At 43.8% G+C, this 14,135-nt stretch overlaps 1 pseudogene across 1 annotated transcript; it reads left to right on the top strand.

The window, feature by feature from the left end:
- Nucleotides 1–1,389: 1,389 nt before the first annotated feature.
- On the top strand, nt 1,390–3,076 carry LOC147419944 (11S globulin seed storage protein Ana o 2.0101-like; annotated as a pseudogene). Its single transcript, XR_015187138.1, has 4 exons — nt 1,390–1,831; nt 1,923–2,118; nt 2,263–2,655; nt 2,795–3,076. The product of XR_015187138.1 is annotated as an 11S globulin seed storage protein Ana o 2.0101-like (transcript).
- The last annotated feature ends 11,059 nt before the right edge of the window (nt 3,077–14,135 follow it).

Below are 14,135 nucleotides of genomic sequence, written 5' to 3'. Positions count from 1 at the left end.
CATCAGCTTAAACTTTGTTAATCTTATTGTTAAATCATGGCATCGTTAACGACCCGCTTAATCTTTGTAAGTAGCTTAAACTCCTTAAATTTCAATCAATCCACGTGATAGCGTCGTTAACGAGCCGCCTTGGCTATTAATAATTAAGTTGTACTCAAAGCTTTACTAAAGATTTATTGATGATTACAGTGATTGTTGAAGCTATCTGTGTCTGTTGATCTCTCTCACACACATCTCTTGAAGTATTGAATGATCTTGATGCTTTAGGAGAGCTTGTAGACTGGGAGGCCTTAGAGTCTTGCTGATCGATTGAGGCGAGACGTTAATATGTGTGAGTTGATTTAATTAAATAAGTATATGTGAAGTAACATCAATACTAATTTTGTGACTTGTCCTATGTGCAGGTTGTGACGCCTAGTCATCAGTGGATTTCATATATGGTTATGGTTTTGCACAAAGTTCGTTTCATTTCTTCCATCAAGTTGTGCCTTTAATCTCATGTGAGATCCTACATGGATAGCATGTAGGAGGCGTATACATATGGTTTTGTTTGAAAAATTTATGTTAAAAAACGAAGGAAACTCTGCCGAAATTTCTGCGGGAGCACGGTTGATTTTGGTGCTGCTCGCTTTCTTGGGCAGAGGACAGCCAGTCTGGCTGTGGCTATGTCCATCTTTTACTTGGGCACAGGCTAGGCTGCTTGTCCTCTGCCAAAGAAATTTTTTTCCTGTTACGATCGTCGCAATCTGCGATGCTAGGCACGTCTTGACGGGGTGCGTCGGAACCTGCGTCGAAGGCCCCCTTTTTTGTTGGAGTGACGATTTTCGAAAAAGAAAAGAAGAGGAGAATCAAGGCAGATTCTCCTAATGCAATCGTGTGGAGAGAGAGAGAGAGAGAGAGAGAGAGAGAGAGAGAGAACACAGAAAGTGCTCGAACAGCTTCTTGTCAAGGGCGTTATCGCTTGAAGTCAATGGCAAGGCGGCAGGCAAAGTGGAAAGGTGGGTAATCTTTTTTATTAATGCAATGGGCTGCGGTGAAGCAGTTGACGACTGGCGCTGTGCAACTGGTTAGATGATGGGGCGTAAGGTCCTTGCTACCCTCACGCGCAGGTTCGAGTGTTCGCTCTTCTGCCTTTTTATGAGGTGAAGGTAATATGGTGACCTTTCAGATGGAAGGAAGGAAATCATAAATAAAGACTCTATGAAATAAATGAATAAAATAAAGGGAGAGCGAGTAGGTAGTACGTATGAAATTATATCAAAAGGCAATTTTGAGTTTTAAGAAAGAGAGTTGCATGTCATGAAGATTTTTCCAAATTGAGAGGGGCTTCGCCGAGGCCGCGTATCGACACTGCGCCGGGCATGCTCTTTCCAAACTCATCTTCCAGCTGCGCGCTACTATAAAAGGCGACCACTGCACTCCTGCTTCTTTATGCGTAGCAGGGTGCCCACTAGATCAGTTGTAGCTATGGCGAGCGCAGGGAAGCTAGTGCTTAGTCTTCTTCTGCTCCTTGGTCTCTTGACCACCTCCTTTGCCTCTTGCGAGGCTAGTCGTGGTGGCAGGGAGAGGGAGCCCCGTGAGCGTGAGGGAGAGGAAAGGGGAAGACGCCCTCATCGTGGCCGCGAGGAGGAAGAGCGTGGCTATCCTCAAATCGAGCTCGGCCGGCCTCGGGAACAGCTTCAGTCAGAGGGGGGACGACTTCGTGTTTGGAGTGAAGAGATCGATGCCATCCGCAATGCGCATGTGGGCATAGCGGAGCTCGAGCTGGAAGAGAATGGGTTGCTGGTGCCACAGTATTCGGATGCGGACAAGATTGCCTATGTTTTGCAAGGTCCATTTTGACATTACCTTTGTAGTTTGTGATTAATTGGTCTTTCTCTTGCTTAGCTCTCGCTGAATGGTAATTGTAATCTGCGGTGCAGGGTCCGGTAAAATGGGTGCTGTCATCCCCGGTGCTGAGAGCGAGTATCAGCGAACTTATATTCGGAAAGTGCAGCGGGGGATGTTGTTGCCCTGCCCAAGGGAACTGTTTACTGGTGGTATAATGACGGCAATGAGCGTCACCGTGTTCTATGCGCAGGCGATACCAGCTACGGAGCCAATCCCGGGCGCTTTCATGTAATCAGCAACCCCTTGCTAGTGCTATATGAGATCTGGAAAATTGTGAATGAATTATAACATGATTAGTTATTCACTGCTGGTAAAAGTGGAATCAATGTTACTTATAGTAAAAACTGCTGGTAAATGGACTTTTGTATGCAGCAATTTGGACTTGCTGGTAGCAAGCAGGCCAGGTTTGGATCTGTGCTTCATGGATTCAGCAAAGACACTCTCGCCACCGCATGGGGCGTCGACGAACAAACGATCCAGTCTCTCCTTGAGCGCCAAAACGAAGCGGGCATTGTGAAAGCGAAGCAAAAGATCCACTTCCCACAGATACCCGAGCGGCGCGCAGGAGGAGAGGAAGAGGAAGAGAGCAACACCTTCATGGAAACTTCAGGCCCTTCCCACTTTGAGGAGCTCAAGTACAGCATAAGGGATGAGTTTCCGGACCTCTATGTAAAGAATGGTGGTGCTCTCAATAGAGTCAATTGCTATAAACTGCCCGCTTTGCATCAGATTGGATTTAGTGCAGTGAAGGTGTCCTTGGAGAAGGTAATTAACAGCTTTTAAAAAAAATTATGCTTGTTCAATAATACAAAGTAGGACAGCGATAAATTAGTTTAAGGATTGAAGACTGTAATTAATAAAGGATAAGACAGTCTGCTGAATGTTGAATTCTCGCTTCCATCAGAATGCAATGATGGCGCCTTCGTTCGTGCACAATGGGCACGAACTTTTCTACTTCACTCGAGGGAACGGCCGAGTTCAAGTGGCGAGCGGAGACGGGGAGAATGTGTTCGATCAAGAAGTGCGTGAGGGCACTATGCTAGTTATTCCTCAGTTCTTCCCTTCAGTGAAAATTGCAGGAGACCAAGGACTTGAATGGATCAAGCTAGTTACATCATCAAGGTTTCTTTTGAACATAATTGCTCAGCATCATGTCGTCGCACAGTATTGAATGATAATGCAGCGCATTTTAAGTGCATGTAATGCATTTTTGATCTCCTCAATGGTTTTCCTTGGATCTCTGAATGCTTTTTGCAGCCTCGCACCACCTTCCTGGCAGCAAGAACTCGGTCTACCGTGTGTATCCCTAAGCAAGTTGCCGCCGCCGCCTTCAATGTCGATGAACAGCAGCTCAGAGAACTTGGCAGGGATGAGGAGGTCTTCTTCCCCCCCTCCAAAAAGAGGGCGACGAGGTGACCGGAGAGCGAACAGCAGCAGAAACAACGTGAAGAGGAAGAGCAGAGGAGACTGCGGGAGGAGAAGAGGAGAGGCGCAGGCGTGAAGAAGAGCGCAGGCATGAAGAGGAACGCAGAGGGAGGAGGAGCAGAGGCGGAGGCGGAGGCGCGAGGAGGAAGAGAGAAGGAAGCATCGACGTGAGCTGCAGCTTGGGCTCTGGCTTCTCTTGAGGTGCTATGAAGACTGTAGACAGCAGAAGTAGTGGGGTGTCATGTGTCTAGATAAATAAGAGCTGCAACTGGAGCTTTTTATATTACCTTCCGGCCTACTTTTTGCTCGTATGTCATGCTCACGCGCAGCAAAGCCTGAGTTTTGGAATTATATATAATAAGAGAATCTATCGACAGTTTGGCAAGCCTGCGTCCATTTTCTTTTTTTACCATAAATTTTTGATGCACAGGGCCGCTTTGAGAGTTTTCTAGCACACAGGGCCCTATGAGCTTCAAGAGCTACTTAAATAATGCTTATCTTTCAGGTTAGTATAAACTTTCTTGTAGAAAATCCATATTTGGCTGCTCCTTGCGAGTCGGGTTTTCACTCACCTGTTCTAGGATGGAAGTTTGTCATGCTCGATATACTATTGGTACCTTCGTTCCGCACACTTAATTATAGAACTTGAGAGCTCGAGTATTGTGCCAAATATCGACGGGGCTCTAGTGACTATTGTAGCATCATGATATATAGCCCCACACATTAGCCAAGCTTTATATTGCTTCTGTGCCTGTGTGCTTGAGCATGTGTGTGTGGCATTTTGTAGTGTCCCAGCTATTAGACGGTGTTTATTGGTGTTGGTGTGGGGCAAGGAAACCCTAACCTAAAAATATTGAGGCAGTCACACACATCCATAAAGGAGAACGATCTTTTTACCAATTAGACAGGATGACTCCAAGCATAAACTTTTGGAGGGAGTCAAACACACATCCATAAAGGGTATGATGGACTCCAAGCATATAAACTTTTGGAGTTTACATAACATCTGGCCATTAGATGGTACCATTGAATGTCAATTCATACTCCAATATGGAACTTCTTTAATGAGCCTTGATGAGATCATACCCCCTCGCGATGTTTATTATTGTAGATCATCACATTTTAGCGCACACCCACAAATGCCATGCCATAGCCTTGATGAGATCATACCCCCTCGCGATGCTTATTATTGTAGATCATCACATTTTAGCGCACACCCACAAATGCCATGCCATAGCCTTGATGAGATCATACCCCCTCGCGATGCTTATTATTGTAGATCATCACATTTTAGCGCACACCCACAAATGCCATGCCATAAGAAAATAAATCTTGACATCGTTCCAAGTAAGAATATCCACGTTTCTGCATTTCCCCCAGTAAGAGCTCTTTCCATGTAAAGGGAATTGGATTCTCCCCCAAAGATCTAGTGGAGCGAGGCTAGAGAGCTCTCATTTTTTCGACAGTCAAAAAACAGGTGGATTGATTGATTCAACCATGAAGATGCCTGATTTAATACCAGACCTAAGTACGTTACTACCTATCCAGAGGCCTTGGTGAAAGATGAGCTACAGGAGAGTGTTGTGTTTGATAGCAAATAGGGGAAGGGCTACACACATTGAAATTTGCATTGCCTTTAGTTCCCCACCTTGAGTTGAGCTTTACTTTTAGAGACTAGTTGACGGTTGGATTAGCTTGAGAATTGAGAGTAGATTTGCTCACAAGTTTTCGTGAAAGTAAAGGAGCATCGTATGAGGGGATATTTAGAAGTTTTTTATACGTTTGAATCTTGCAGTCTAGAAAATTAGCAATCAAGTTGAAAATGGTTAGCAAGACAATTCTTTGAAAAGTGGAGAGTTGTCCTTATCACATGCTTCCAACATCTAATACCCTTTTTGAAGCAGATATGATCTCTTCTAGAGATATCAGTCCCATCTGAGCCGAAGTGATGTCCATACCATGAGTAGTCTTCTAACAGGAATTCTCTAAAACACATAAGGTCCATAGATGGTTTCCATTTGTGTTTCAGAGAAAACCATGCATTCCATTAGCTGCAAATGAGGGTAGATCCTACAAGTTTGATTGGAGTAGGTGCAGTAATGAGATCCATCAGGTGTAGCTCTTTCCAAGCTTTATACTCCTGGAGGGAGAACTTACTCATATTATTTTTAATCAATAGTGCCCATAATCAGTAAAGTGCCAGAATCATGAGCTGCCAATTTGGTTGCTTGAGCCTCCAAGTGCAGTAATGAGATCCATCAGGTGTAGCTCTTTCCAAGCTTTATACTCCTGGAGGGAGAACTTACTCATATTATTTTTAATCAACAGTGCCCAATAATCAGTAAAGGGTGCAGTTCTTAGAATCCACTGAGCTGCCAATTTGGTTGCTTGAGCCTCCAAGTTGAGTATACCAAGTCCTCCATTACTTTTGGGTGAGGAAGAGATGTTACAGGCAATTGGACTCTATTGACAAAGTTGCTGCCTCCCCACAAAAATATTATAGCAAGGCCTATTGCCTTGTTCAAAGGGCTCTTTGCAAGTTTCCAACAGGATATAAAAGAAATCAATAGAGTATAATGAACGTTGCATAGATTGCCAACAAAAAAAATTTTCCTCCTCGATTTCTCAAGAACCCAGTTCCATCTTTGTGGGATGCCCACAAGTTTGAAAATTTTTCCTTGATCTTTTGGCAGCCAACTATTAGTAGAATTTCAGGACTATCCTACAGAAACTCTAAAGGCAGGTTTAGTATGGTAATTGATGAAAGATCCACTGCCTAGAAAAAGTGTTTGTAGACAATCCCAAAGAAGCTGCATTGACTGCTCCTCTCCTTTTTGCAATTGCTTCAAATGCATTGAGTGCAAGCAATTGCAAAAAGGAGAGGAGCAAGGGGGCAACCCTATCTGATACTTCTCTTTAAACAAATAGAATCTGAGAGCATTCCATTGATAGAAACCTTGGAAAAATCATTACCAAATAAAATATGTACAAATTTAATAATTTTTTTACCAAATCCCATGCAAAAAGAGATTGTAAAATAAGTTTTTGAATCTATCATGTCATAGGCCTTATCAAAATCTGAAAAATTACATAATTATGCATGTTGCGTTCCTTCCCAAATGCTAATAATGGAATCAAGAATGAATCTTTTATTTATAAAACCTTTTTGCTCCTTCAAGATAAGTTGGTCCATAAGGAGACTGAGTCTTCTAGCTAAGGATACAGAAAAGATTTTGTAGACAGTAGCTAGACAAGTTATAGGTCTAGGTCTCCTTTATCCCCTTTCTTGTGTATCAACTTAGTAACATAAGGTGTTGATATTTGTAGACAAAGCTCCTAGACCCACAGCTTCTTGCTAGACTAGAAGAATATAAGGGGCTAAGAAATCTTGAAACTGGATATATAACGCATTAGGAAGGCCCTAAATTCTTGGTGTTTTGCCAAGCTCCAATTTAATAATAGTTTCTTTATTATCTCATAACAAGATGGGCATGTCCAAGGTTTCAACAGTTTTTGTGGGGAAACTCTTTTTTCCTCTTGATAGCAATTTTAACGCTTGCTCCTAAAAGATAAGTTGGTCCTTTAAAAGATTCAGTCTTCTAGCTAAGGATAGAACAAAGATTTTCTAGATAGAAGTTAGACAAGTTATAGGTCTCCAATTTTCTAGGTCCCCTTTATCCCTTTTCTTGTGTATCAACTTGATGACACAAGTGTTGATATTTGAGACAAAGCTCCTAGATCAACAACTTCTTGCCAGACTAGAAGAATATAAGGGGGCTAAGTTTCAAGAACTGGATATAAAACTCATTATGCAGGCGCTGAAGTCTTGGTGTTTTTCCAAGCTCCAATTTGATAATAGTTTCTTTAATCTCTCCTAACAAGACGGGCATGTTCAAGATTTTAACAATTTGCGGGAAACTCTTGTTTCCTCTTGAGAGCATTTTTAGCGTTTTCTCCTGAGATAGTGTCATCCCCTTTAGGAGGATTAGAGAAGCTATTAGTAAAAACAAAGTCCCTAGACCTTTTTTTAAATCTTGAACATCTCTTTAGAGTGCCTGTCTATTTTAATAACCCAGAATTCCCTAGTCCAAGCAAGGGCATTGTGGGCTTCTAGGAGCTCTTTCCTTAGAGTTTCTTTGAACATAACCAATTCAGTGGGTGGGGGGGGGGGGGGGGGGGGGGGGGGCTAGCATTGGATTGAGGTCTTCTAATTGATGAATCCTTCCTTTTATCATCATCTTTCTTTTGGCTCTAATTTCCCTAGCTCTTTTTCTAACATCAACAAGATAGGATTGTGTTTCCTTCATAGAAATATCCCAAGCTTGGAAAGGAGAATGACCAGTCATAAATTCATGATAAAAAATGATTCTAACTTTCTCTTTGACAGGTATTATGCCCCCCCCCCCCCCCCCCCCTCTCTCTCTCTCTCTACATCGTGTGTGTGTGTAGGAAAAGAGAGAGAGAGAGAGAGAGAGAGAGAGAGAGAGAGAGAGAGAGAGAGAGAGAGAGAGAGAGAGAAGTGTGTGTGTGTGTAAGAAAGACAGAGAGAGAGAGAGAGAGAGAGAGAGAGAGAGAGAGAGAGAGAGAGAGAGAGAAATGTGTGTGTGTAGGTAATCAAAGAGAGAAGATAGAGAATTAATGTATGCTTAGGAAATTAAAATTAAAGAAAAATAATTAAAGAGAGAAATGAAATGAAATGTTATATTAACGTCTGCGAAAGGCCAAAGTGACCTATGAGACATGAGACAAGAAAGTTACAATGTGATGGATCTGATACAAAGTCAGAGTAAGAAGATGACAAAATAAAATATTATGGAATCCTAAACTGTTGGGTATGGACTAAACGGTTAAACCAGCTAGCTGGGATAGGTAGATCATAGGAGATCCAGCAGCTGTCGTTGGCGGGTCTCATCAATCTCCTCCATGGTCAGTAGTCTGACCGGGCGTTATGCATGTCGAGCCAAAGTGACCTAGCTAGATCCTCTGATGTAGCCTCTGTCGATGTTGTGTAGTCCTCCGCAGTCGTGGACGTCTAGATCTCCCTAGCTGAGTCGCTCGTTCGATCAGTAGAGAGTGAGAGCGAGAGAGAGAGAGAGAGAGAGAGAGAGAGAGAGAGAGAGAGAGAGAGAGAGAGAGAGAGAGAGAGAGAGAGAGAGAGAGAGAGAGAGAGAGAGAGAGAGAGAGAGAGAGAGAGGGGGTAGGAAAGTGAAGAGCGAGACAGAGAGAGAGATAGGAAAATAAGAAAATAGAGAGAGAAAGAGAGATAGCAAGAGCGAGATCGAGAGAGAGAGAGAAAGAGAGATAGCAAGAGTGAGATCGAGAGAGAAAGAGAGATTGAGATCGCTTTCTTGAGCAAGAACCATGCAAGGCTTCTGAATCTTTCTCAAGTTGCTCATCCATCTCCACATTATCTTCTGGCTTGGACAAGGAGGCCCCGTCCGGTTTACAATCAGGGAGAAAACTTTCATTGGGCTGAGAACTTCCATGGCTTGTGCTTTCATCAAGTGCGGCATTGGAAAGCTTTCTCTGACAGGCTACCTCGGAATGGAGGCAGGTGAGTTCGTAGATAGAGAAGAAACTATGGAACTAAAAGAGGGAAAGGGGTTTTGTCTGCTACATGCATTGCCATGTACACCTGGGAGTGCACGTATGTGTCTACCCATATAGGATTTGACCAATAAAGACGAGATTTTGACCCGGTGGTCCTGATCTCCGTACACCTCTGGACCGAGGTGTACGGAGATTGGGCAAGACTAGAGATTGCGAGGTAGTTTACATTGTGAGGAGTATATATATATATTAAAACAACATTCATAATCATTGTAGATGGCAACGTCATCAACTAACATGGAGGAAAAGATTGCATGCTCGTGCACGCTCTGCAAGGATCAAATCCTGCAGAAGCGTAGGATATGTAATGAGCATGTGCACAAGTACGGAGAGTTTGCTAGAGAAATCGTACAGAATCTGCGATACGACTCCTACGGAACGGGCATTGATTTCCGCGACATAGCACCTACATCTGAGAGAGAGAGAAAAAAGATTATGCATGAAGGTCTGACCAATATAGACCAATATAGAGCCACGGATGGAAGTAGAAAAGGGCTTACAGACAGAAGACGACGGCATGGAGGAGATGCTGGATGCCTTCTTCCAGACAAGCGAGGAGAACGCGAACGAAACAGCACCAGAAGCCGTGCGCCTATCTCCTGAAGACATGTTGAGGAAGTTGGCACGTCAACCAATCTATGAAGGCGCCAAAATATCTGTGCTTCGTACTTGTCTGGCATTTTTGAATCTTCAGTCAGTGTATGGGTGGTCAGATGCAAGCGTCACTGCTTTGTTTAGGTACGTAATTTACAAAAGAGATTTTCTGATTGCAACGGTGATGTGCTCGGAGAGCTCTTTAATTTAATGTGGCTTAAACAGGTTATTGCGGGAGAAACTTCTCCCAGTTGGCAATGAAATGCCCCCCTCTAGGCCAGACGCAAAGCAACTTCTGACCTCAGTTGGCTGCACTACAACAAGATTCATGCATGTCCAAATGATTGCATTCTTTTTCGCAATGAATTCGCAGATTGTTTGTCGTGTCCTAAGTGCGAAGCAATGCGCTACAAACAAGATGCAGTTGGCGAGACAGTGACAACTAAAATGTTGCGGCATTTCCCTATTATTCCTAGGATAAAAAGCATGTTTCGTTGTGGTTCCATTGCAAAGTTGATGTGGTGGAATTCTATGAATAGATCCACTGACGCAACATTTAGGGTGCCCGCTGATTCGAAGGCTTGGAGGCACATTGAAGATACCTGGCCACATTTTAAGAGTGAACCACGCAATTTGCGTTTGGGCATGGCAATGGATGGAGTCAATCCATTTGGCTTGAGAAGCTCGTCATGGAGCACTTGGCCTGTGTGCCTTATCAATTACAACCTCCCGCTGTGGCTTGCTATCAAGAAGGGTCATTTGATTTTAAGCTTGATTGTACCTGGTAAGTTCAAGGCAAAAAACACGGATGTTTATCTAGCTCCACTAGTTGACGAGCTCCAGGAGTTATGGCATGGGATCGACATAGCAGATGCGGTTGAACCAGTAGGACAACAGCATGCAAGGATCCACGGACTTCTTATGTGGACTATGCATGATTGGCCAGGATACGGAGAAGCTTCTGGTAATGGTTATTGATTTACAAAATTCTCGCTATTCGCAAGCCCTTTGCCTTGGCCTGATTCATGCTTTGATATATGCAGGACTAACAACTTCGGGATACAATGCATGTCCAATTTGCGGGCAGTCTTTGGATGGGAGCAACATGAAGGGCAACCTGTTCCAGGAATGAAACGTTTGTCCATTCTCCATACGTTGCCGTACTGGGGTGATCTACTAATTAACCATTTGCTGGATCCAATGCATATATTCAAGAATGTGGGAGAGCTCCTCCGGAAGACAATCATGGGAATGAAAGACAATCGAGCTTCACGAGATGATTTGCAGTCGGTTGGAAAGATGCCAGAGCTGTGGCCTTTCACCAATGCAGCTGGTCAAACAAAACTTCCAAGAGCACCATGGGTATTGCTGAAAAACGAAGAGCGACAAGTGAAAAGGTTGATTTCAGAGTTCAGGACGCCAACAGGATATATGCGATGTCTGAAGACAGCATTCACCCGTGACGATCAACTGTCAGGGTTGAAATCACACGACTGGCATAAGTTCTTGCAATTCATTCTTCCAATTGCGATCAAGGGTATTTAACGGAGGAAGTGCGGACCTGCATATACAAAGCATGAATCAGGCCAAGGCAGGTGATTACTTTTGGTCGCAATGCAACGGTACGCAGAGATGGAAACAAGCTTGTGCAAATAGATTCTACAAAGACTTGGACAGATGCGAGCGACACATTTGCTCTCCCCGAACATTGCGAGCAAGTGGTCTTTGTACCGAACCCTCGAGAGCGACAATGGTGGTTTGTGGTTCAGGTTGCTCCAAGAAATAAACAAGTATTTGAAGGGCAAGATCTCCTGGAGGAAAGTCAGTCAGACGACGTCCATACTACTGTGACATTAGATGAGATGGACGAAGGTATGGCAGAGAAAGCTGAGAGATATACGAGGGATGATGCAGATGAGCTTGAATTGACACTTGTAGATGAAGATGCAATGGATGAAGAAAATCTGCCAGAACGAGTTGGAGCAGAGTTATGTTTGCAATTAGAGATAGACGATGATACGGTGCAAGATCTTATCGATGATGCCTCACTCGTCGAGGCCTAGTCCTGTAAGTGTTTGTGTGAAGACTTTGATTTAAAATTAAGCTTAAAGTTAATTTAAACAACTGTGTTCTGATGCTTTTTTTTAGTTTCTTTGTGCAGGACTTTAGTATGGCAGACAAGATTCCAGATCCCGCTTCCATGAGTGCAGATGCATTCATGGGCTTCGTTACACGGATGATGCCTGCTCATATGGCAGAGGCTTCTCAGTACTGGGTAGCCAGAGGCACGGGTACCCTAGGGGTGGGGCAGAGGCGGAGACGTCCTCATCTCCGCAGCACAGGCGCACTCGCCGATCTCTGCGATCGTCAGGTGGAGGTGGTGGTTGCTGTGGAGGAGGGTCCATAGATGCTTCGACCCCTCCTCGCTCACGACCCCCGTCTTACCCAGGCTCACCTCTCGACACACCTCTTGGCACACATCGGACACCTTGGGGGGCACACGATCCTAGTGCCTCCAAGCTCTATACTGCACGGGGAGATGGTTCTGTTGACATGGATAGAGTCGGGACTGAGATGCGACAGCGGATTTTCCAGCTCGTGGAGTTGTAGTTTTCGACCAGCATTCTGACGTCTTGGGATCAGCAAGACAAGGAAAAAGTCACTTACATAGTGGAGACCATCCTGAGAGAGTACCAGCCTGCTCCTGGTTCTTCCGTTGTTTCGGTGCGGTGGATCAAGGGTGTTGCACGGGACACCATCAAACGTCGACGAGATGCAGCTCGGAAGGCTTTCAGGACTGGCTCGCCGAAGCCTTCGAGAATCCCACACGAGACGTGGCTACAGATCAGGGAGGATGAGCGGACAACGGCCACGCGGTTCAGATAGCAGCGTGAGGCCGCGCAGGTACGACAGATGACTAGGGAGACATCTCATCTTGGTAGCGGAGGCTTCGACACCTTTTGCTATGAGTTTGTGAGTTTCTAATCCAATCTTAACTATGGCGTTTTTTAAAACGTGATGAATCATGTATTCTTATTACTTTGATTTTTGTATAAACACAAAATCTTGCGATGCATCGAGCTCCATCACACGAGGAGGAGTCAGATGGATATCGCAGAGGTATCTATGAAGTACTGAATGATCTTGAAGCTTCAGGAGAGCCTGTAGACTGGGAGGCCTTACAGTCTTGCTGAAACCTTGAGGTGAGACGTTAATATGTGTGAGTTGATTTAATTAAGTCAGTATATGTAAAGTAATATCAATAATAATTTTGTGAGTTGTCCTATGTGCAGGTTGCGACGCCTAGTCATTAGTGGACCAGATTTCATATATATGCTTTGTGAGATACAGACACGCTTCTGTGTCTCTTTTTTGTACAAACAGTTAGTGTTCAGACAATTATTGTTTCCCTTATGGTTATGATTATTGTCATTGTCATTGTATAGACAGTTATTGTTTCTCTTTCTGGTTATCCTTATGGTTATTGTTAATTTTGTTTATGGTTATGGTTATCTGCATTATGGTTTTGATCAAAGTGGTTATAGCCGGTTATGGTTTTAAGTTATGGTTATGGTTCGTTATGGTTATGCTTTTAAGTTATGGCTATGCTTTTCAGTTGATACGGTTGTCTTTCATTGGCCTTAAATCTCATGTGAGATCCTACATGGATAGCATGTAGGAGGTGTATACATGATATGGTTTTTTTTGAAAAGTTTATGTAAAAACAAAGGGAGCCTTGCCAAAATTTCTGCGCGCGGGAGCATGGTTGATATTTTGGTGCTGCTCGCTTTCTTGGGCAGAGGGCAGGAAGTCTGGCTGTGGCTGTCCATCTTTTAACTGGGCACATGCCAGGCTACCTGCCCTCTTCCCAAGAAAAACTTTTTCTGCTATGGTCGTCGCTATATGCGTCGCTATGAGCGTCGCTAATAGCGACGGGTTTCACAGCGACGCGCATAGCGACGATAACACCTGTTTTTGTTGTAGTGACATGTGGTAGTGATGTATGTAAACACACTTAGGACCGTCGTGACATTTTTTCCCTCAATAGGAGGTTTTTCCCCCATGCATAGTATGTACGACCATCACTCTAGGGGTAACTTATCTTTCCATTGCACACTAAGTAATACACTCTCTATATTGTGTGCCTTTGTTCCTTCGTCTTCTCCAAGCTGTGTGTGTTTTTCTACAACCCTAATTTCAACAATTGGTATCAGATTATGTTGCGTCCTCTCGAGCTTAGTCACCAACAGCTCTAGCACAGACCTGCTCACTTTCTTTGATTTCAGTGAGCTTTGGCGAACGTTCTTAGGCCGAAAAATATTTTGAGTGTGCTCAAAGAGCTCAGTTTGCTTAGATTTTTGATTCGGGCTCATTTTGGCCTCCATTTCCACTACTACAGGCATTACTACGCAGGCTATTTTGTCATTTTGTGCAAATTTTTTTATCAATGTTATTTTTTGTATAGCAAATCCCTTACAGTATTCTACGATTTGTGCTATACAACACGTATTGTTTCTGCTTTATTTCTCCTCTTTTTTCGGGCATTTTTCACATCAGGTGCATGCATTTTCCATGGCCAACAACAACAAAGATGTGTTCAAGATGTTTGCTGTTGC

The sequence above is a fragment of the Adiantum capillus-veneris genome, chromosome 29 (genome assembly GCF_014529385.1).
Source record: "Adiantum capillus-veneris isolate H3 chromosome 29, ASM1452938v2, whole genome shotgun sequence".
Taxonomy (NCBI): Eukaryota; Viridiplantae; Streptophyta; class Polypodiopsida; order Polypodiales; family Pteridaceae; genus Adiantum; species Adiantum capillus-veneris.
The sequence above is the reverse complement of the archived record's forward strand: the minus strand, read 5'-3'. Positions and strand labels throughout refer to the sequence as shown.